Source organism: Camelus ferus, chromosome 8 (genome assembly GCF_009834535.1).
Source record: "Camelus ferus isolate YT-003-E chromosome 8, BCGSAC_Cfer_1.0, whole genome shotgun sequence".
NCBI lineage: Eukaryota > Metazoa > Chordata > Mammalia > Artiodactyla > Camelidae > Camelus > Camelus ferus.
Window position 1 is genome coordinate 19,847,385 of NC_045703.1, and position 21,226 is coordinate 19,868,610.

At 38.3% G+C, this 21,226-nt stretch overlaps 1 long non-coding RNA gene across 1 annotated transcript in view; it reads left to right on the plus strand.

Moving 5' to 3' along the window:
* LOC116665284 overlaps positions 1-21,226 on the plus strand; it is a 233,043-nt gene that overhangs the window by 85,093 nt on the left and 126,724 nt on the right. Inside the window, exon 3 of the long non-coding RNA XR_004321820.1 lies at positions 8,002-8,157. This is a non-coding gene — a long non-coding RNA (uncharacterized LOC116665284). The remainder of the gene's footprint in view (positions 1-8,001; positions 8,158-21,226) is intronic.

Here is a 21,226-nt window from a genome sequence, read left to right on the forward strand (position 1 = left end):
GAGTTTTTACCAGCTTTCCACTGCTACTGACACAACTACTAAAACAATGTACCTTTCAAATGTGTGGTGGGAAACCTGTATGTTATGACTTGGCAGGTTTGAAGTGAGAAAACATTTTGTTGATTTTTTTTTCCATTTAAGAAGTAAATGGAAAACAGTTAGTTATCAAACAGTAGATTACTATAAAGAGTAAGTGGCACCAGCATGTACTGAACACCTACCATGCAGTACGTAGCTTTTTTAAAAATACATGGCTTCTCACTGAAAAGACTGGAAAAAAATTATGATTCATACTACCAAAGGAGAAAAATTTACCCAATACCGCTCTGGTCAGGCACCGTGCTAACCTCCACAAATTCCATAAACCACAAATGTAGACTGGAAAGGATGTGTGTCCAGCCATGAGTAGATCAAGTGTTCCTTTGCTCCTGACTTTAAGAGCAGACTTCAACCTCCTGCTCAGAAACGTGACCCTATAAAGCACACCTGAGCTGGGTGGACCCAAGGGTTAGACCAGCCACCCCATCACAGAAACCAGCAAAAGACCAACATGAGACCACAGGACTCCTCCAAACGCCAAGAGGAATCGTAAGAACAGACAGCATCTTGGGAAGGAAGGAGAGAAAGGCCAGCAGGATAAGGACTGAAACTTAGAATTCATGGGAATATTGACCTCAGAAAGAGATCTAAAATCAAAAAAGACTGTTTAAACTGGAGAAGGCAGAGAACCCATTTGTTAGCAATACATATCTTTTTCCTTGCTACCCAGAGGAGTTAGATGGGGTGGGGAGAGGAGAGTTTGAGGTTATAGGAACAATGGATAGGTGATAGAAAACGAAGCTAATCTTCTTTGTTTATCTAAGCAGTATTTGAATACCTTTCTACATTGTGGGCTCCCTTAAAGCATAAATTACATCTTCTACTTATCCCCCATTAGAAATTAACACAGTTGCCCTTGATAGATATACCAGAAGTGGCGCTGAATGAATAAATCATAAGAGTTGAAAGGATTAGAGAAGTGTGCTAATCCATCATTCCAATCTCAGGCAGACTCACATAATTCAGCACAGAAACCTTTTTCTTGGGTACCTGGAGATTTATAATGGGATTTGCTCTTGGCCTGTAGAGAAGGAAGACAGTCATTCCCCTCCAGACCTACCTACACGTCTTTTCCTTTCATTTCAACTTGCAGGGTATTTTTTTTTACTTACTATTAATAAATGTCTGCCCTTCCTCTCCCCACCCTTCATATCAGTTTACACTTCCAACTGAGAAAACACCAGTCTTGTTGACCCATTTAGAACAAACGTTAGAGCAAAACAGCAAAAGAATTTTTTCATCAAGGAAACATTTATTATAAGGAAGTTAAATTATCACCACCCTTGATTATTTGGATTTGTCAGAAGAACTTTAAATTTTTGTTTCTCTAATAAGACATGCCTCCAGATTACCTTCTGGGTATTTGAATCTTCCTGATAGATGAACACAATCAATTTTATATATTGATCAAACTATAAACCACACCATATACACAATTTTCCAGCTTCACCAAATACTGTTTTGCTTCTTTTCTCTTTGGTCTTATTTATCTTCTGAGTGTTTTTGTTTGTTTCTCCTTTTTCCTTTAAAGAGAAAGAAGAGCCTTTCCTAGTTACGTCTACTCTGGGGACATTTATTTGGAATGAAATAAGAATGACTTGTAATTATAGTTTAATGCCTCAAAACAGAAAACGGTGCCAAGTTGCTTAACCAAATGCAGATTTGGTTGGGATTCTGAAGTTACTTCTAAGTCAAGGCCTTGGGAAGTCTGAACCATTGCTTATCTTTAATTTATGGTTCTCTCCTAAGGGCAGCACTGAGCTGATTGCTCACCAGGTTAAAATTTTGGCTTACAAAAGTTGTGCATCACAGAACAGACTTCAAGACAGACTCACATTGCGTTCTTTTTCTCAGTTGTCGCATCTATTCTTCTTAGCTAAATACTCCCTCATTTATGTGTATCACATCCCGAAGAACAGAGCTGTCTACAGAAGTGGTCCAAGATAAGGCAGAGTGTTGGATGAGCTCTCCTGAGATTTCTGAGCTCTTTCATTTCCTTCTTTCTTATTTTGGCCTCATAAAATATTGTCTGTGGCCTCTCGCCAGTAGTGATCTGGAACATTTCAGCATTCTAGTCTGCACAATTTAAAAGTTTAGAGTTAAATATTCTGATATAGAATTATGTTTTTCTTGAGTTTTCTGAAATTTCTAGACCTTTGGCATATTAAGTAGAGATCATTACAAAATGAAATTATCTCTTTGTACCTGGATTTGTATGTGGAGCAACTGAGCTCAGTCTTCCGGGGACCCAGAAGATGACCAAGGTGACATTGAGGTCACTGTGGGTTCATTCCAACATTCAGCGAGGTGCTCCCCTGTGGTGAAACACATTACACAGGGTCCTGGCAAGAAAGGTGTGGTACATTCAAATTGAGTCCTTTGAGGGGAGTTTAGTAGAGGTACTGTCTGCTGAAGGTGGCGAGGAAACCACAAACACCTGGAGACTAGAAAGAGCAGTGTCAGGGGAGAGATTGATGCCACCTTGGACCTGAGAGGCAAAGGGAGGAAGCAGTTCCCAGAACTTAAAGACAAAGGGCAGAGACAGTGAGACACATGTGGTGAAGGCCGTTGGCAAGAGCTTGGCCTACAGTGGAGGGATGTAGCCGGCCCACAGTTAATGTATCCTTGAGCTCAACAACTGGGATCAGAGCAGAGGGTGTCTGTTGATGCAGGTCAAATTCTTAGAGAAATAGCAGGGTAGATCCTGGATCTGAAGGAGCAAATAGACAAGACACAAAAATAGCAGGGGTTGATCCCTCAAATCCAGGGTCATGGCCACTCCTGAACCATGGTTACCTCTGTGTGAAATGGAAAAAATATAAATTGCCATAGATAGGTAGACAAAGACCTATTAGAGAATGGGACAATTAAATAAAATGACTGTCCTTTTTCCAAGCAATACAGCCCAACACCAGAGTGCACAACTTAGAAAACAGACAGTGGGCTGTATTCCCATACCCAGTGACCTGCTTGACTAAGCAACCTGACCAAGACTACCAGGAGTGGACTCTGATCTGAGTAAATTGAAGTAATGGAATCTCCTTGTCAAAAAGATTGGTTCAGTGACCAGCCCACACCAGTCATCATCTGACTATCCCCTGGTCGTAGCCAGTGGTTCAAGGGCAGGTACATAGCTGACGTTAGTCCTGACAGAAGGGAAGTTCAGGACTTTTGGTCTATGACTGCTAAAGAAGAAGGTCTTTCCTGTGCCCCAGAAATAGATGAGGAAGCATGTGGTCCTGGGAAGTTCTAGCATTTGTCACAAGGGAAGCCAGCTTAAAAATGAGCCTGATGCCCAGAGGGGGAAAATCATCCACAACAGCATCACGAGTGTCAGAGTCAAATTCTGCCTGAAGTCTGTCCTGTCTCTGTATTTTTCAATTACACATTAGTCAATAAATTTCCTTTAGTTTTTAAGCTGGATAGAGTTGAGTTTTCTGTCACTTACAAACAGGGACTTATTCTAGTTCTTCTTGCCCTCTCAATTATAGACAACTTAGGGTTTTTTAGCTTCTTCATTATCCCAACCATGTGGAGCTAGAAAAAAAAAATATGTTCAACCCAAACTACATCTTCAGTTCAAACCAGATTGATTTTCAGTCATTGCTGTATGCTTGTCCTTCTTGGTGTTCACTTAGAAGTAAAAGCACCTGCAGAATTCTTTTACACACTCCAAGTCATGTTTTCTTTCTGATAGCATCTTTAGCATAATTGCTGTGGTAATATCTTTGATCATATATTACAACAATTGTATTTGCACTTGTGCACACTGCCTCCTCTCAGTGGACACCTACCCAAGGTATCCTTTTCATGCCCACAGTTGGATTTTCTGGTTATTTGTATATTATTTTCTGGATTTGGGGGTTGTTTGTATGTTTTGCTTTTAACTTGCTTGCACACAAGTGTGAAGGTAAAACTTAACTGAGGAGGGACATTGCTGTAAGAAGGAATCAAAAAACAGATAATGAAGTTTAGCAACTCAGGAATTCACTTAGTTTTAACTATCAGGAGCTAGAGTTCACAAGTAGATTGAAATGTGGCAGCCCTAATCTCCATAATAATGAGAGCTTGTCTGAACTAATTCTTACAAGTTTTTTTTGTTTTGTTTTGTTTTGTTTTTTTTAATGATTGTACTGGGGATTGAACCCAGGACCTTGTGCATGCCAGGCATGCATGCAGTCTACCATTGAGCTATACCCTCCCCACCACACTTAAAATAGTGTTTTAACCAGCTTCCCCATATGTAATCTTGACTTCTTTAAAACTAGCTTCCATACAACCCCTCAGAGGTGACGGTCACTCTCTCGACTGGAGAGAGACTGACACATAAGCCTCATAGACATTGGTGAGGTCCCTGCATCACAGAATTGTGTTCAGTGTCCTTAAGAAGGGAGGTTAAGTCTTCAGGGTCTTGCTTGGTTTCCAACCAGTCTCTCTGGTTTCCTCCATTTCTCTTCCATGCCCTATAATTTACTTTCCAGCATCTTCTTTACACAGTTGTTTTTCCTATCTGTGTCCTTCCTACATTGTTCCCCTCTGCTTGGAATGTTTTCTTAGTCTCTCCTCCATAAGCTTCCCAGCGTTACCTGGCCAACTCCTACCCATGCTTAAAGGTTTGTTACCTGACCCATCTTTCACCCTTCTAGTAGCTCCTCTTCCTTTGTGCTCTCTCTTTATTTCTGTGCCTGCAGTCTGCCAGAATGTATCTTTGTGTGCAGACGCCCACTAGATTGAACTTCATGACAACAGGGACAATGTCTTATTTTCCTTTGTTTCCCAGTGACCATCAGAAAGACAGCCAAGCACTTAAGGAAATCCAAATACAAAAGAACATTTTTATCTCCTAATCCAGGTAAGAAACTCCAAAAACCACTAGATTTAATCTCACCAAATGTGGCTGAGTTAATTAAGAAAACAATTTGCATTCAAGATAGACACTGAATTGAAATTCTCTATGAACTGTGAATAGACTTGACAAATTTAAATTCAAATAAGATTTCCAACTAACATTTAAAACTGGAAGTAGCATATTGTTTTCCTGGATACCATCATAAACAGTTTTTTCCAATAGCTCACAAATCAGATTCCAAATACTTCGGGCTAACGCTGTGATGGTACCTTCAAAAAAACAACAGCAAAGACAAAAACAAAAACAACTATTACAAAGCATACTTTAAAAATCTGTCATACAAAAAAAAATTGTTGGCGAAAAAAGGTTAATTCTACATTCTGACAGGCTGATTCCATCTGTTTGGCTGTCATCTCTGTTGGGCAGATATTATAAGGGAAATATAAAAGTGGAATTAAAAGGCAGTCTGATTATTCTTAGGATGAAGTTTTTTAAATTGAAACCTGTCAAGAAACTCTTTCTTTTTGAAACCACGGAATGAGTATACTGTGCTTGTCCGAAGTTTTGACCCAGCAGGCAAGGAGACGTCCTATCACTGTAGACTCTTAGTGGCAGTAGAGCAGACGTGGGCGCCGGATCAGAGTGAGTGTCCACTGCGAGGCCAGCCTTGAGGTCTGTGTAGGCTCTCTGTGGAGACTGTGCAGAACAGCAGACAGGCAGGGCAACAGCTCAACTAAGGAAATACGGCCAGGGGGCTGTTACCTCACAGGCAAGGCTGGGATCACCTCATGGTTAGGAAATCCATTGCTGGCCTTAGGGTGCAGGTGGCCCTGGATGTGGGTGAAGAGCTCAGGCTCTGACTGAGACCAAGTAACGCAGTGGTGGCTGCGGCAGAGAACATTTTTAGGGGTAAAGACAGTCAACCTTGTTTCTTATAAATAAGCTAGACTCTGGGACGAAAGGTGGCAGAATTTGCCTAGAGTGCCAGTTTGATTCTTTTCAATTAATTACCCTTTTATTTCTAAAATCCGATAAGAAAGGTGCTAGAAACTGTTCTTTAAGAGAGAGGAAAAATCTGCCAATTTAATTCTGATCTGTTGTCAATTGTAAGATGCAAACTGATTATAGAGATTTTTAAAAAAGAATGTCTTATACAAAACAAACATAGTTACCAAAGGGAAAGGAGGGGAGGAATAAATTAGGAGTTTAATATTAGCAGATACAAACTACTATATATAAAATAAATAAGCAACAAGGACCTACAGTATAGAACAGGGAACTACATTCAATATCTTGTAATAGCCTATAATGAAAAAGAACATGAAAAGGAATATATGTATGTATACCTGAATCACTATGCTGTACACCAGAAACTAACACATTGTAAATCAACTATACTTCAATAATCATAAAGAGAAGAATGTCTTAGACCCTATAAACTATTGTACCTGGACTCTGTCAGTTCATTTTGACACTAATGTTTGGATGAGTATTAACCTGAATGAGTTGTCTAGGATGCCGTGTCCCCTAGAAGTGCTCCTTGCTGATGCCTAAACAGGTATCAATCCAGATTGGACATTGTCATACCAGTAAGGTATCTAAAATGATGCCAAACAGACAAAACCCTTTTTAAAATGAGCATGTGATGTATTTTTATTCAGATATCAAACAGTGTTTAATCCTTACCCCTAGGTAATATCAAACATGGGAAAACAAAATTTCAGTCTCTTACAGTTGCTTACAGTCTAGGCCAATGGTTCCCAACCTGACTGCAGATCAGAAACTGGGAAACTTAAAAAAATTCCTAAAATTCAAAAGCTTGATAACGTACTCTGTTGGCCACAAGACTAAGAGTCTGGAGAGAGTCTTAGGGAGAAAGACTGTCAAATGTTGCTGGTCGGAATGCAAGAAATCATACAGCCCCTGTGGAGGAGAGTTTGGCGATATCTTTCAAAATGACTTATGACCCAGAAGTCCCACATTTAAGCACTTACCCCAAGGGATAAACAGATACAAACAAGCAAAAAGGAAAAGAAAAATCACATTAAAAAAGGTTATTCACTGTGGCACTATTTGTCATGCAAATTTTGGAAACCAACCACCCAGGTCTATCCGCAGGAGGCTGATTGAAGAAACTCTGCTACATCCACGCAGTGGAGTACTGTTTTACAGGAGAGCTATAAAAAAAGAATGAGAATCATCTCTGAGAATAGATATGCAGTGAAAAAAAGCAAAGTGCAAAATAGTCTGCTGTTGGGTGAGGGTATAGCTCAGTGTTAGAGCGCATGCTTAGCATGCACAAGGTCCTGGGTTCAATTCCCAGTACCTCCCTTAAAAAATTTTTTAAATAAATAAATAAACCTAATTACCTCCTCCCCTCTCCCCAAAAACAATAGCAGTAGAAAAGTCTGCTACCATTTTTATATATCAATACCTACACAGATAGAGTTATCTTTCTTTATATATATATATTTTTTTTGACAAAAAATAGGAAGATTAAACTAGAAATGATTCCCTACATGGACTCAGAAGGAGGAACAGAGTGGTGGCAGGAACTGGAAAGCATATGAGGCTTTTCTGAGTACAACATTTTTATAATTGGGGGAAGTTTTTAGCCATGTAAATATGCACATATTCAAAAATAAAATTATATCAACAAGGACATAAAAACCCTAAACTTTAGTTCAATCTGAAAAAAACGAACCCAATTTTATGACAATGACAACCCAAGAACTCGTTTTTCAAAAGGATTATTCAATCACTCTTGAACATGTTTCTCTAACTATATACCTTTGGTGAGATACTTTTCTCAGGATAAAAAGAACACCAAAAATATCATAAACATTACTTAGCAGGTTTGTTGTTGCTTCTTAAAACTGTGTCTGTATATGTGTGTGTTGTAGGATAAAGCAAGTTAGTAAATATATTGATGGTACTAAGTAAGATTCAAGGTTCTTGATGTGGGAAAAGCCATGTATAAATATGGAATGGGAATGGTCAGGGTGACCACTGTCAGCATGAACTCATGATTTTAAAAATATATACATTCCCAGCTCTGTCCACTGAAGAGGCCCAGAAGCAATGTCACCCAGAGGAAATGAACACTCTAGTGCCAAGATCTTGGTTTCAAAGTATTGTTCACCACTGAGAGGAAAGACCATTCCCTGGAGAAATGGCTGATTTCAGATCAGAGACAGAGCATGTGTAAGGTAAGCCTGGAACATCTTATATCAGAAAGCAAAGAAAGTGTGCAGAGGATGGTAAGTACAGGCCAAAGGGAAAAGTAGCAAGTGTGAAGGGCCAAATATGGGACAATTGGGGAATTTAGAAAATTGAAAACAAATAAATCGAATTTTTGAAAGTCTATGATTCCATAGAGACACTAAAGAAGAGGGCTTTTTCTTCATGAAAGAATGTGAGCTAATAAATGGAGAGGAATAATACAATTAGGAAATCATTATTTTGCAGTCTTCAGTGTGGCTCAGACAAGGATCACCAATGTGTGCTGAAACTACTGAGTGAAAGTGTGCTGGGGAATGTAATATTCACATAGTACCAAAATGTTATCCAGAGATTACCTATTGATTATTAAGAAAAAGCATACCTTTAAAATGAAAGAAAAAAAAAGTTGGCAGACGTCATCTTAACCAGGTAACCAAAGTTAGCACAAAACTAGCAGACTGCCTCTCCTGAAGTGATGAGATGGGCTGTACCCAATAGCACCTGTGTGGTGTTTTTACTAAAATGTTTAACCTGAATCTCCTTGTGAGGACATAAACAGATTGAGAAACATTCCACAAAACAGTTATCCTGAACTCTTCAAAATTGGCAATTTTGTGACAGGCAAAAAAAAAGGTAGGACATGCTTTGAGCTAAAGAAGTCTAAAAAATCAAGACTAAATATAAAGTGTATAAGCTTTGATTGGATCCCAGAGATTTTTTAAATAAGTTAAAATATGTTTTACTAAAAAAACAAAAAAACAAAAAATAACTGGAATAATTGGAATAATTTAAATATGGACTGGTCATCTTATCACTGTTTTAAATCTATTTCAGTAGCTCAAATGATATGATTTGTAAGCAATGGGTGTCAAAATTTCAATTATCAAACATTATTAATGTTTAAACATACAGGTCATTTTTTTTCTTTTCCATTATGATTACTGGATATTGAATATAGTTCTCTGTGCTGCACAGTAGGGCCTTATTGTTTATCTGTTTTATATATAGTAGTGTGTATATGTTAACCCCAAAATCCTAATTTATCCCTCCCCCCAACACTTTCCCCTTTGATAACCATAAATTTGTTTTCTATGTCTCATACAGGTCTTCTAAAACATTTCATTTAATCCTTTTTAAACTGGTTAGAGTATTTTATTTATTTATTTATTTTAATTTTTTATTTTCACACAATTTAAAAGGTTGATTTCCATTTAGTTACTACAAAATTTTTGTTATATTCCCTGTGTTGTACAACACAACCTTGAGCCTATCTTACACTCAATAGTTTGTACCTCCCTCTCCACAATCTCCCCACCCAACTAGTAACCACTAGTTTGTTTTCTATATCTGTGAGTCTGCTTCTTTTATGCTATATTCACTAGTTTGTTGTATTTTTTAGATTCCACATATAAGTGATATCATACAGTATTTATCTTTTTCTGTCTGACATACTTCACTTAGCATAATGCCCTCCAGGTCCATCCATGTTGCTGCAAATGGCAAAATTTTTGTTCTTTTTTATGGCTGAGTAGTATTCCATTATATACATATTCACTAAATCTTGTTTATCCATTCACCTGTTAATGGGCACTTAGGTTGTTTCCATGTCATGGAAATTGTAAATAATTCTACAATGAACATTGAGGGGAATGTTATCTTTCCAAATTACTGTTTTTGTTTTTTTGGCTATATACCCAGGAGTGGAATTGCTGGGTCATATGATAGTTCTATTTTTAGTTTTTTTAGGAACCTCCATACTGTTTTCCACAGTGGCTATACCAATTTACAGTCCCACCAACAGTGTACAAGGGTTCCCTATTCTCTACATTTTTGCCAACATTTGTTATTTGTGGTCTTTTGGATGGTAGCCATTCTGACAGGTGTGAGGTGATATCTCATTGTGGTTTTGATTTGCATTTCCCTAATGATTTGCAATGTTGAACATCTTTTCATGCATCTGTTGGCCATCTGCATTTTCTCTTTGGAAAAATGGTTGTTGAGTTGCATAAGCTGTTTATGTATGTTGGGTCTTAATCCCTTATAGGTCATATCATTTGCAAATATTTTCTCCCATTCAGTATGTTGTTTGTTTGTTTTGTCAATGGTTTGCTTTGTTGGGTGAAAGCTTTTAAGCTTAATTAGGTCCCAGAGTATTTTATTTCATAATGAATATACTGTTTCAAATGTAGAGATTGTTTTACATTTTGTAAAGATAAAGGCTGTGGCTTTTATGAATTTTCTTTTTCTCTCTCTGCCCAACCAACTTACAATAATGGTTTTACAGGTAGCCAACCACATAAAAATCCACTGCATAAAGCAAATTGAAAAGTAGCCACAATAAATAAACCAAAGAAGAAAGCACACTGAAAAAATTCATGCACATCGACAAGGACCTTCAATTTTTTTGTCTTTTTTCTCACATAATAATTAGCACAAGGACTTTAAAAAAAAAATTGGGGGAGAGAGGTAATTATATTTATTTATTTAATTTTTAACATTGGTACTGGGGATTGAACCCAGGACCTCGTGCATGCTAAGCACACACTCTACTACTGAGCTCTACCCTAGCTCCCCTACCCCTAGCACAAGGACTTTTATATGACAGGGGCTTGTCATAGCTTAAGACCAGACAGGTAACTACAAGTAACTAAGATTGACTCAAGAATAGGGCACAATATGGGAATAAAGTTCCCAGAACATGGAACAAGACAGAAAAGCACTTGATAATTAGGGCTAGAATTCCTAATTAGGAATAGAGCTCCCAGTGACAGATGGTACATATCCCAAAGTGTGGGCCAGCAGTGAGGATGATAAATCCCTGGGGTCATGCTGCTCCTCTTGTTTCTACACCCTCAGCAGACACTAGTTTTTATTACCATATTTTTCCCCATTAGGTTGAAACAGGTTGGAATTCTGTCTCAACCCAGTGCTCAAAGTCACCACCAACAATCAATTGAACATGTATTTCACATGAATAAGAACTACAGTTTTTAAATTCTTCTTGTTTCAAATTAAGGCTAGAGTTGCAAGCAGAGGAAAGGCCATATTCCTATGGCTTTGGGAGGAAGCTGGCCAGTCTGGCAACTGGGCAGGCGTGAACAGTGCTCAGTAACTGTTAAATTAGAAAGTGAACTAAAGTATGAAGGAGCAGCAAAAAATGATTCCCTTCTACATTGCCGCTGGTAGCATGTATGTCAAGTACACAGGCTGCAAACTAAGCAGGAGCAAGAGGGCTGCCCCGCTTCCTAGAGGCAAGATGCTGATGGAGATATCAGAAAGCAAGTCTGAACCAGATGGCCACAAAGGTGTTATTTCAGGGTTTTCGTGAGGCTGGTGGGATCTGCTAACCTGTGGTGTTTGAGATAAATTCAAGAGAATTCTTGATTACGGTTTCCCTCCCTGACTCTTTTATAAATAACACCCATGCTTTTCCACTCTTTGAAATTCCACCGTTATCCATTTTTTTTTTCAAAACTAGGCTTTTAGGCAAAAAAGAAAAAAGGATATACCATAAAGTGGCTTGAAATTATATGTAAAATAACATGTTTTTGAGAAATGTTTGTGCAGCACTTTTTGTTTGCAGAATATTTTTTATTGCAAACATCCTAGCTAATTATCTTTCCTAGTCATTCAGGGGTTGGCTTACCCTTCTATTACATATGTGAGAAACGAGACAGAGAGATAAGTTCAACTTGAGTTAACTAAAATGTGCATACTTCTTAGCCAATGGAAATCAAAATAACTTGCCCAAATTATACAGTAAATCAATCATCTGGCCATGATGAAAACCTTCAGCCTCCGAAGCTGCAGATCAGTTCACTGAACCATTCTGTCTTTCATAAGGATTTTATTACTTTGTAATATATTGATTTTTTTCCTAGAAAGATTAAACTCTCCCTTTCAACTTCCATAGTAAAGTGTATATTTATCAAAACTGTGACGGTTGACTATTCAGGAAATAAGGGCGCCACTTATTTGTTCTGTATCTCTGTCTTCTATGTTCCCAACATGGCCATCGCTTTCTCCACAGCTTATAAACATAAACGTGCCCCAAAATCTTCAACTTTATAAAATCTCCTGGCTCTATGACCCCGCCGATATATTATTTTACTACTTTCTCTTTTCAGTCAAACTTTGTGACAGAATGGTCTGTACTCACTGTCTTCCTTTTGGCACTACTCAGTCACTCTTCAATCACTGAAGTTTACTCTGCTGCAGCCGGTCAACTGATATGTTCTTTGAAGTGTATCAATAGAGCTTATTCATGTTGTATAACTGAAATTTATACCAATTTCTGTACAGTATAACACCTGTTGTATGGTGCTGTAATGTGCACTTAAAATGTTGATAATAGAGCTGATCTCATGGTAAGTATTTTTACTACAGAAAATTAAATTAAAAAGGACACAAGGAAACTTTTGGAGATGACAGATAAGTCTATTACCTCAATAGTAGCAATGGCTTCACAGGTGTATGTTATGGCCAAACCCATCAAATTGTATACATGAACTATGTGAAATTTTTTATATATCAATTATACTTCAATACAGTTTTTTAAAAGTATATCAATAGCCTCAATTATTCCCAACTCCAAAGGGCACTTTAAGAATTTATCTTTCAGGATCAACTGATGCATCTGACTTTGTCAAGTTCTCTCTCTCATTACTTTCTATTTTTGCCCCCGTCCATTCTTTCTTTATCTCTTTTATGAACTCATCCTGCTTTAACTCTCTTCTAAACGTTGGAATTTCTGAGTTCCATCCTTCGTCCACTGTTTTACTCATGATAGAGTTTCTCTTTGGACTTTCAGTTACTCTCAGAATTTTAACTCTCTCTGTATCCTAGTGAATTCCAAAACTAAATCTCTATCCATGACCTTTTCTCCAGATTTCAGGCTCCCATTTACAAATACCTGTTACACATTTCCAATTTTGTGAGATCCACAGGCTAATATTCAAAGAACATTTTTACCCTCTATCCTGTTCCTTTTATATTCCCTATGTCATTTAATGAATCAACATCCCCCAAATCTTAAAACTAAGAGTTTGCTGGTCTTCCATATTCCATTAATCAGCAAGCTCCTTCAGTTATACCTCCTAAACATTAATTAATCTTATCTTCTCTGGATCTACTATCTCCAACATAGTGTAGTCTCTGCCCATTTTAATTTTGTTCTAATTGAGTTTCTCGTTTCTAGTCTTGACTTCTTCAGATTTATCCATTGGACCAAAGCCATAATACCTGTGTAAAATAAAATCTGACAATCATTCTTCTTAACAGCCCCCTAAATTTCCCTATGGCAGAAAAAACTCCAAGCTTATAGAAGCGACTACAAGGACTTCATAACCTGGCTTTCATTACTAAAATATTTATAGGTTCCTTTTTACACAGAACTTTATCAAGCCTTGACTGTGGGCTCTGTCTGGAACAGTCTTCTGGTCTCTCCCCTATGGCAGTTATTAGTACTATTCACCACTGTTTCTAAATATTCTCCTCTTGGTCCACAGTAGGATAGCACTTCCCACACCCTTGAAATTAACCATGGTCATGTGACTTGCTTTGACCAAGGAAAGGTGAGTAAAAGTAATGTGTGTCACATCCAAGCAGAAGCTTTTAGGAGCAGATGTCTGACTTTCCATCTTCCCTCCTTCTGCTATGGCAACTAGCAACATCCCAGATGGTAGAGTATGTGTCAGCTTTAGTCCCTGAGTTGGGGCAATATCCTGAGATGGACATGAAGCATAAAGGAGCAATACACCTGTGTTGTTTCTTCTAAGCCCTTAAGAATGTTGAGGTGTTTATTACCACAGCGTATTCTAACCCATTCTGACCCACACACCTTAATTCTAATCTTTTTATCTGGCTAATTATTACTTATGCTTCCAATTTTACTTGGTTATTGCCTCCTTTCAGAAAGCTTTTTTTTTTTTTTTAATTTCTAGGGTATTTCCTCAACTATAAAATGGGGATAATAGGGCTGCAGTAGGATTTAGAAGATTAATTTATATAGAATACTTAAAATGGTAAGTATCTAGATTTTAGCTTAATAAAATGTGCCTTTTTATTTGGGAGCTATTATAATATCACTGTGTCAATTAATTAATTCCCTTCTCTTTCCATTTTGCATTTAATTTGTATGTATACCTCTTACATCCTTTATAAAAGATCAAGCTAGCCAATATATTTCCCCAAATAGCTCTCTTAATCCAAATGCCAACATTATAATTGCCAGTCTGGGGACTGGAAATGACCAAAATAAAAAAAAGGAGGGCATGCAGACACCATAGTCAGGCTTCAGTTATAGTGAGTGGTCAGGTTTTGCTCATGTGATTAACATCTCTGAGCTTCATTTTCCTCAACTACAGTATAAAAATAATAATACGTAAAGTTTGGTTTGTTTGGTTTGGTTTGGGGTTTTTTTTGTTTGGTTGGTTGGGTTTTTTGTTTTGTTTTTTTTTTGGGGGGGGGTTGAAGTAAACAACATAGAGAAAGTGATAAAGAGCTTAGCATCCTACTGGCAGAGAGACATGTCACCATGTGTGGTTCTCAATCCCAGTTGCTATTATGCTCATCATCTATCGTCGTGAGTCTTTAAGAAAGTCTGTCTGTCATCCTGGGACTGTGAAAGGTCATACCTTTGCCTTGCCCCTGCTACAGTTTACAGGACTAGAAGCTCCCTAAGGGCAGGTATCCCCACTGCGTTACATTTCTCTAGAATGCCAAAAATAGTGCTCAGGAAATATTTATTGATTTCAGCTGAAGTTTTCATCAAATGTCTTGCTTAATAACCCAAACCTATATGATGAGTCATTGCACTGAGGACAGAGTTAAGGTTGCACTTGGAGAGGATACAAACCCCAGTCCTCTCGCCTTGTGGGGAGCAGGCTGTTTGTCTAGGAACTTGCCCTTCCATCTGAACTGCAGGAGTTGCCACCTATGATGTTGGTGATTATTCGCAAATACTAAGTGCACATCCGTATCAAAAGAAGGATAGGTGTGTCTTCTGGACAGTGAGATACCAGGTAATCTGCAAGCTTCAGTTGCCTGGACAATTCAAAGCACCTGGGGGTTGAAATCTCTGCTCCTGTTGTGTGGCAGCTGCAACAATGCAAGAGGTAGCCACATACACACACTGCTGGGAAGTAATTTGTCGAGCTCTGCAGGAAGGCATCCAGCACAATGACTGACAAAAGACTATATTATAAAATGAGAAATTCTGTCACTCACTACAGTCAACCTCATGGAAACAATTAGCATTGAAATTTGATAATTTGGGAATCTGGCTATACAAGCATAATATATTTGGTCTGTATTTCATGCTTTGATCAACATTCAGCAGAGAATGGGAGCCCGGGAGCTCTAAAACAATCTATAGAAACATGATAACCTGCAAAACAACCACACTAGGAAGGGAAAAAAAAGAGAAAAGAAAATTTATCAGAATATTGGATACAGTTCACTAAGTCACACAGAAAAACTCATCAGGAGGTTCTGATGAACTATCATTAAACAAAGAGAATTCATTTTTTTCTCAGCCACATGGTTCCAATAAAGTAACCCCTAGGACTAAGTATCATGACAGTCAACTGGGAAATAGACCATCTGTCCTTTTTGATGTGATACCTGACTTGTTGAAGTTTGCCCTGTAGATGCAGTAATCATTCCAGGTATCTCTAATGACCACAAGATCGGAAAACCAACAGCCTTCATCCTACACAGGAAATATATACTGTGTGGCAGGACACTGGCCCCTCAGGCCACATGAGCATTTTCAGCCTGTGACCACCAATGCCAGCGCTGTTGGCAACAAGCAGCCCAGTATCATCCAGTCCCAAGGAGTCCACATGAGCTTCGTGGTTTGCTTTCTTAAGTGAAATGCGTTAGTCTCGTTCCTACCTGATCACACGCAGGTTCCAATTAAAGTAACTGAAATGAAGACTTTGGATTTTATGGAAATGTTTTTATTAGCCAAAACAAATACATTCATACAGTAATTTTTTTAAAGTACATTATTCTTTGTCAAGTTTGCATTTTGCTTATTTTGTCAGGCACAGGAAAAATTCTTTGTGGCCAAAAAGAGAAGTATTCAGAAAGAAAACATGGAGGAAAAAGAAACAGTTGCTAGAACATTTTATTCAGACCTCTTCCTGAAACTTTATCTGGAAACGCATATTTTAGAAAACATAACACATAATCTACTAAAAATTTAAAAATGACTGGGAATTTTTATTATCAATCCCAATGTTCTGACCAAAACTTTCTCTTTTAGCTCTAATGGCCAAAATCTGAATTGACAAATGCTTTTCTTGCCACAGCCTCTCTGGATTTCATGGTGGATAAAGTTATTCCAAGACTTTAGTAATTGGATGACTTTTTGGTTCATAATGATTTTATGAGAAGTGGTATTCTGTGAAGAATTTCTCCAGTGACTTTTTTTTTTCTGGCCCAAATAATTAAATTTTATTGGCACCATAAAATGCTGGTTGCTTACCTGTATTCCTTAGTGTGGCAGAATGGACAAAGATGACAAAAAGCTGGGCTTGGAAATTAAACTGGGATTTAACTGAGCTCTAACTCAGCCTCTTATCAATTGCATGAAAGCCATGTAACAACCCTAAAATCTAGTTTCCTCTCCTTTTCTCCCCTCCTTTCCCTTTCCCCTCTCTTGCTTTTCCTTCCTCTTTCCATTCCTTTTCCTTCCTTCCTTCATTCCCTCCTGCCTTTGTCCTCTCTTTATCTCTCCCTCTCTCCTTTTCTTTCCTCCTTCCTCTTTCTCTCTCCTTCCCTCTCTGTCCAGCTGTTTATCTATTATCTAGCATCTATTTAAGTTATCTAGAACTATCTACATCAAAGGATCACTGGGAGGAATAAGCGTATGAGCCCTTTGAACCAGTGCCTGGAACATACTGGAACATGCCATAAACTTCAGTTTCTGTTCATGTCACCACTTGGCCATCTGAGTGACCCCAGTGTGCTGATGTGCAGAACATCTAAGTAGCCTCCTCACACCTTGGCGTGTATCAGAATCACCTAGAAATCTCACTAAACATGGATTCCTGGACCCCACCCCTAGAAATCCTGATTCAGCTGGTCTTGGGGTAGGCCTGAGAATCTGTACTTCTGACCAATGCCCAGGTGACAATGCCCAGGTGATGCTGATGTTGCCAGTCCGTGGACACATTTTGAGTGTCGTCATTCATGCAGATGGCAAACAAGTTTCTTCTGGAAACTGTGGGTCAAATCCATTTCACCTGCCTTTACTCATCAAGGTAGTTTTAAGACTTTCATGTCCACCAAGCAGCATGTGGCCTAAACAATAAGGTGTTTGCACCAGTTGTTGTCCAGGAACTTGGAATCAACTGTGCCTAGTTGGAGCGGAGCTGGTTAAGACTGAATAGGACCACCCCCTCCTCCTACTGGGCGTGCGAGTGTGTCCAGAGCCCTCACACTGCCCTGGTTCTTTGTTCTTTATCCCATAAATACCTCCAGCCCCTCGGCTTCAGGAGGGGGGTTTGAAATTCGTTCTCCCATCTCCCCATTTGGCTACCCTATGAGTGAACCCTCTCTTTGCTGCAAACGTCAGCATCTCTGCATTTTGGCTGGCTGTACATCAGCGAAAGGAATCTGGTTCGGTAAGAATCTCTTGGGCTAACTCCAGTTGAGTGGTGTGCCCTGTTAGAAGGCCATGTCAAGTGTGGGTGAGTTTGTGTTGTTGTTTTAGGGGGACCTAATTAGGTTTATTTGTTTTTTAGTGGAGGCACTGGGGATTGAACCCAGGACTTCATGCATACTGAGCATGCACTTTACCACTGAGCTATACCCTCCCCAACTCGATTGTGTTTTTGAAGTGCTGAGTATGTAACATCTCTATACTCCCTGAGATAACTTTTGTTCTTATTTCTGACCATCTGCCCATCTCAGTTAAAATGCTAAATCAATGTCAAATTCCAGCAACCTCATACATGATCAAGACAGTGCAGAATTGCTCCATCCCCTTCCCAGTACCAGACCCCTTCGACCCCAAAGATACCTGTGGGAGAGTCAGGGATGAATGCCCAGACATGTCCATCAGCCACAGAGAACTCACAAAGTCCAAAAAAAACAAGTTATAATAACAACAGCTTATCTGAGTATGTGTGGGACCTTGAGATACATGCTTTAATATAAATTATTTTATTTAATTCTCCCAACAAGCCTAGGAGAAAAGTATTTGTCTCCCCAGTTTAGAAATATAGAAATGATGCTTAGGAGAGTTTTCCCAAGGTTATCCAGAAAGTGTATAAATATTTCTAATCCCAAAGGTTTTAATCCCTATAGAAGTAGGAGATGGGAAACATTTTCTTTAGTTCTTAGGAATAAATCTGTTCCTTTTGATGTTAGGACTTGTTTCTGTTCCTTCATAAAATGGATGAAAACCATCATTCTCACAGGTCAAATTCAAGTGAAGTACTGAACATTCATATAAATAGAGTTCTATGTCATCGTAGTCGCCTCTCCTTAATTTATATTTACACGGTCTGGCTTAGTATTCTTCAATACATTGTTATCAGCTGTTCTTACTACAAAAGTACCTCATGTAAAAAGCAACACATCTTAACTCAGGTCTGATGATTCTTTCTCATTACCAGGTTTTAAATTGAATGCATATCCAATGCATTGCTAGGTTTCAATATTAGACGTCCTCGCTTTTGACTTGTAAGGTGGCAAGGTCATTTTTTATTACAGATTTCTTGCTTCTGCATGTTCATTATGAAATGAATTTAATTTATGTATATTCATGCATGATCCACTCCTTTAATTTTCAGAAAAAGCGTATTTTAAAGTGGGTCAGTTCATTGGTGAATTACATGGATGTTGGGAATAATTCAATATGACTGCTTAGTAAAGAAAGGACTACTATGGAAGTCATTCTCTCAAAAGTCTAGAGAATTTAATTGATGGTAAAAGCAGAAGTTATCCCTCCTGCCCCCACCCAGGGTGAGGTTATGTTTATGAAAATGGATAATCAAAGCCATTTTGAAGTGTCATTCATTCTGTTCCTTTCATGTGTGGGAAGTTTCTTCTTTGAAATAAAATAACATGTTTGTGTTGATAGAAATTAATTTGGCAGTTGTAAATGTTGCTTCAAGGATAGTACTGTTGGTTGTTTTTAAGCTTATTCTCTTGGACCACTCATATTGTCATGAGCACCATGGAGGGAAATCGCCCTGGTATTTGTTTTGCTCTGCACCTTACAGTGCTGTCTTTGAGATCAAAGAGATTCCTGTGTGAGAAGGAGGTCCATGGAGTACAGGCGAACAGGCAACTGATGCCAAACAGGCAGGGGGTGTCTGATTGTGGAGACCAACTTCCAAGACACCAAAAATACCATCAGCTGACTTACAGAAACAAGAATCACAGGATGATAGCATTTTAAAGCCCAGTGGTACATTAGAGGAAACCTAGCCTGACATTTTTATTCCACAACTAGTTCTACTGAGGGAGAGAGAGCATATCAAGGTCACAAAGCCAATTGCCAAAAAAAAAAAACTTTATTAAAATAATCATAAATAGTGTACCAGAAACCCCCAGAGTTCTGGTCCAAGCCAGAGTTTTCTAGATTGAGAATCAAGTGACACATTCACCTTTAAGCAGCCAAATACAGGTGGGGAAGCTTTGAGATGCTATGTGAAGGAATAAAACTGAGAGCCATGAGTCCTTTGCAAAAAAATGGGAATGAAATTTATCACCATACTGCTTTTACTTATGTCTACACATATGTTAAGAAGGAATTGGAGAAACAGTCACTGAAAAGGTGAAAAAGCCCTTTCTACTGGGACATCTTTCATTCTCTTTAGGAACAACTTTGACCAAAGTGTGTCTTCTTTTCCGTGGTGACTTCCAGGTAGTTAGATTCAACAAAGGACCTAGGAATAGGTGATTCTGATCACCAGGAGGGGGAAAAAAAACACGTTAAGATAATTCTTTATAAAAAGACTGGGATAACACAAAGGAGAAATTTTCCCAGCTTTATACTCTGGTCCATGGTGTGGTATTCAGCACTAACTGTGGTACCATACCTGGCTTAACCACAAGACTTAGGAAGTTGAGACTATGATTCTAAAATAGACCTTATCCAAGCAAATCTACTATAGAATGTGGGTCTTTGAATTAGGATAAACATAGTAAAACCATGTAAAGCTACAAGTTAACACATAACACAAACAAATAATGCCCCCAGAATTAACTCAAAGCTCTACAAGAGGAAACTTAAAGAGTCATATTTTTCCAGTATGCTGAGTAAATATTTGCCTTCTTTGCCAATTGGTGATGTTGGTCCTTGAACTGTGCAGGTACCTGTTTACTTATAAGGCTGGCATTGATTCCCTGGTTGCTATGAGAGATGGTTAAAGTTGATTTCTAACCAAAAGGCTCATATTTCTACTCTGGGAGGAGTGGATGGCTTGTATTACTGAAAACCAGGGCGTTCTCTATGTGATCAGGCCCCGCTGGTGTTGGTTTGAATCATTTCTAACAAAGTTAGTGTTACTTTAGGTAATTAGGAATTATTTTCTTCTTTGGGTATCATACAGTTACACTGGCATGTACACCAGTAGTCAAGAGGAGGAAATAATAATATAAAATTAGCAACTAGGTGTATGTACCTAGGTATGTATCCTAATGGACTATTCACTGTTCCTTAAACTCCCATGCTCTTTCACTCCGCTGTTAATTACTCCATCATAGCTGCTTGGAATACCCATTCTTTTCCCAACAATGTAGTCTTGTTTACCCCTGAAGACTGAGGGTCCTTTATCTTTCCTTTAGTATTAGAGAATACTGTATGTATAGCATTACAAATTGCTTTTTTTAATTGAACAAAATATTTCAGAGATTATTCCATACTCCCATCATTCTATATCAGCATATAGTATTTTTAATGCACTATGGGATTTCCATCGAATAATTCTCTTATTGAAGGAAATTACTTGTGTCCACTGTTTACACAATTATGCAAAATGCTGAAAAGATTGTGAGTTTGTGGGTTTGTGGGTATGTGTCTCTGAACACATGTGA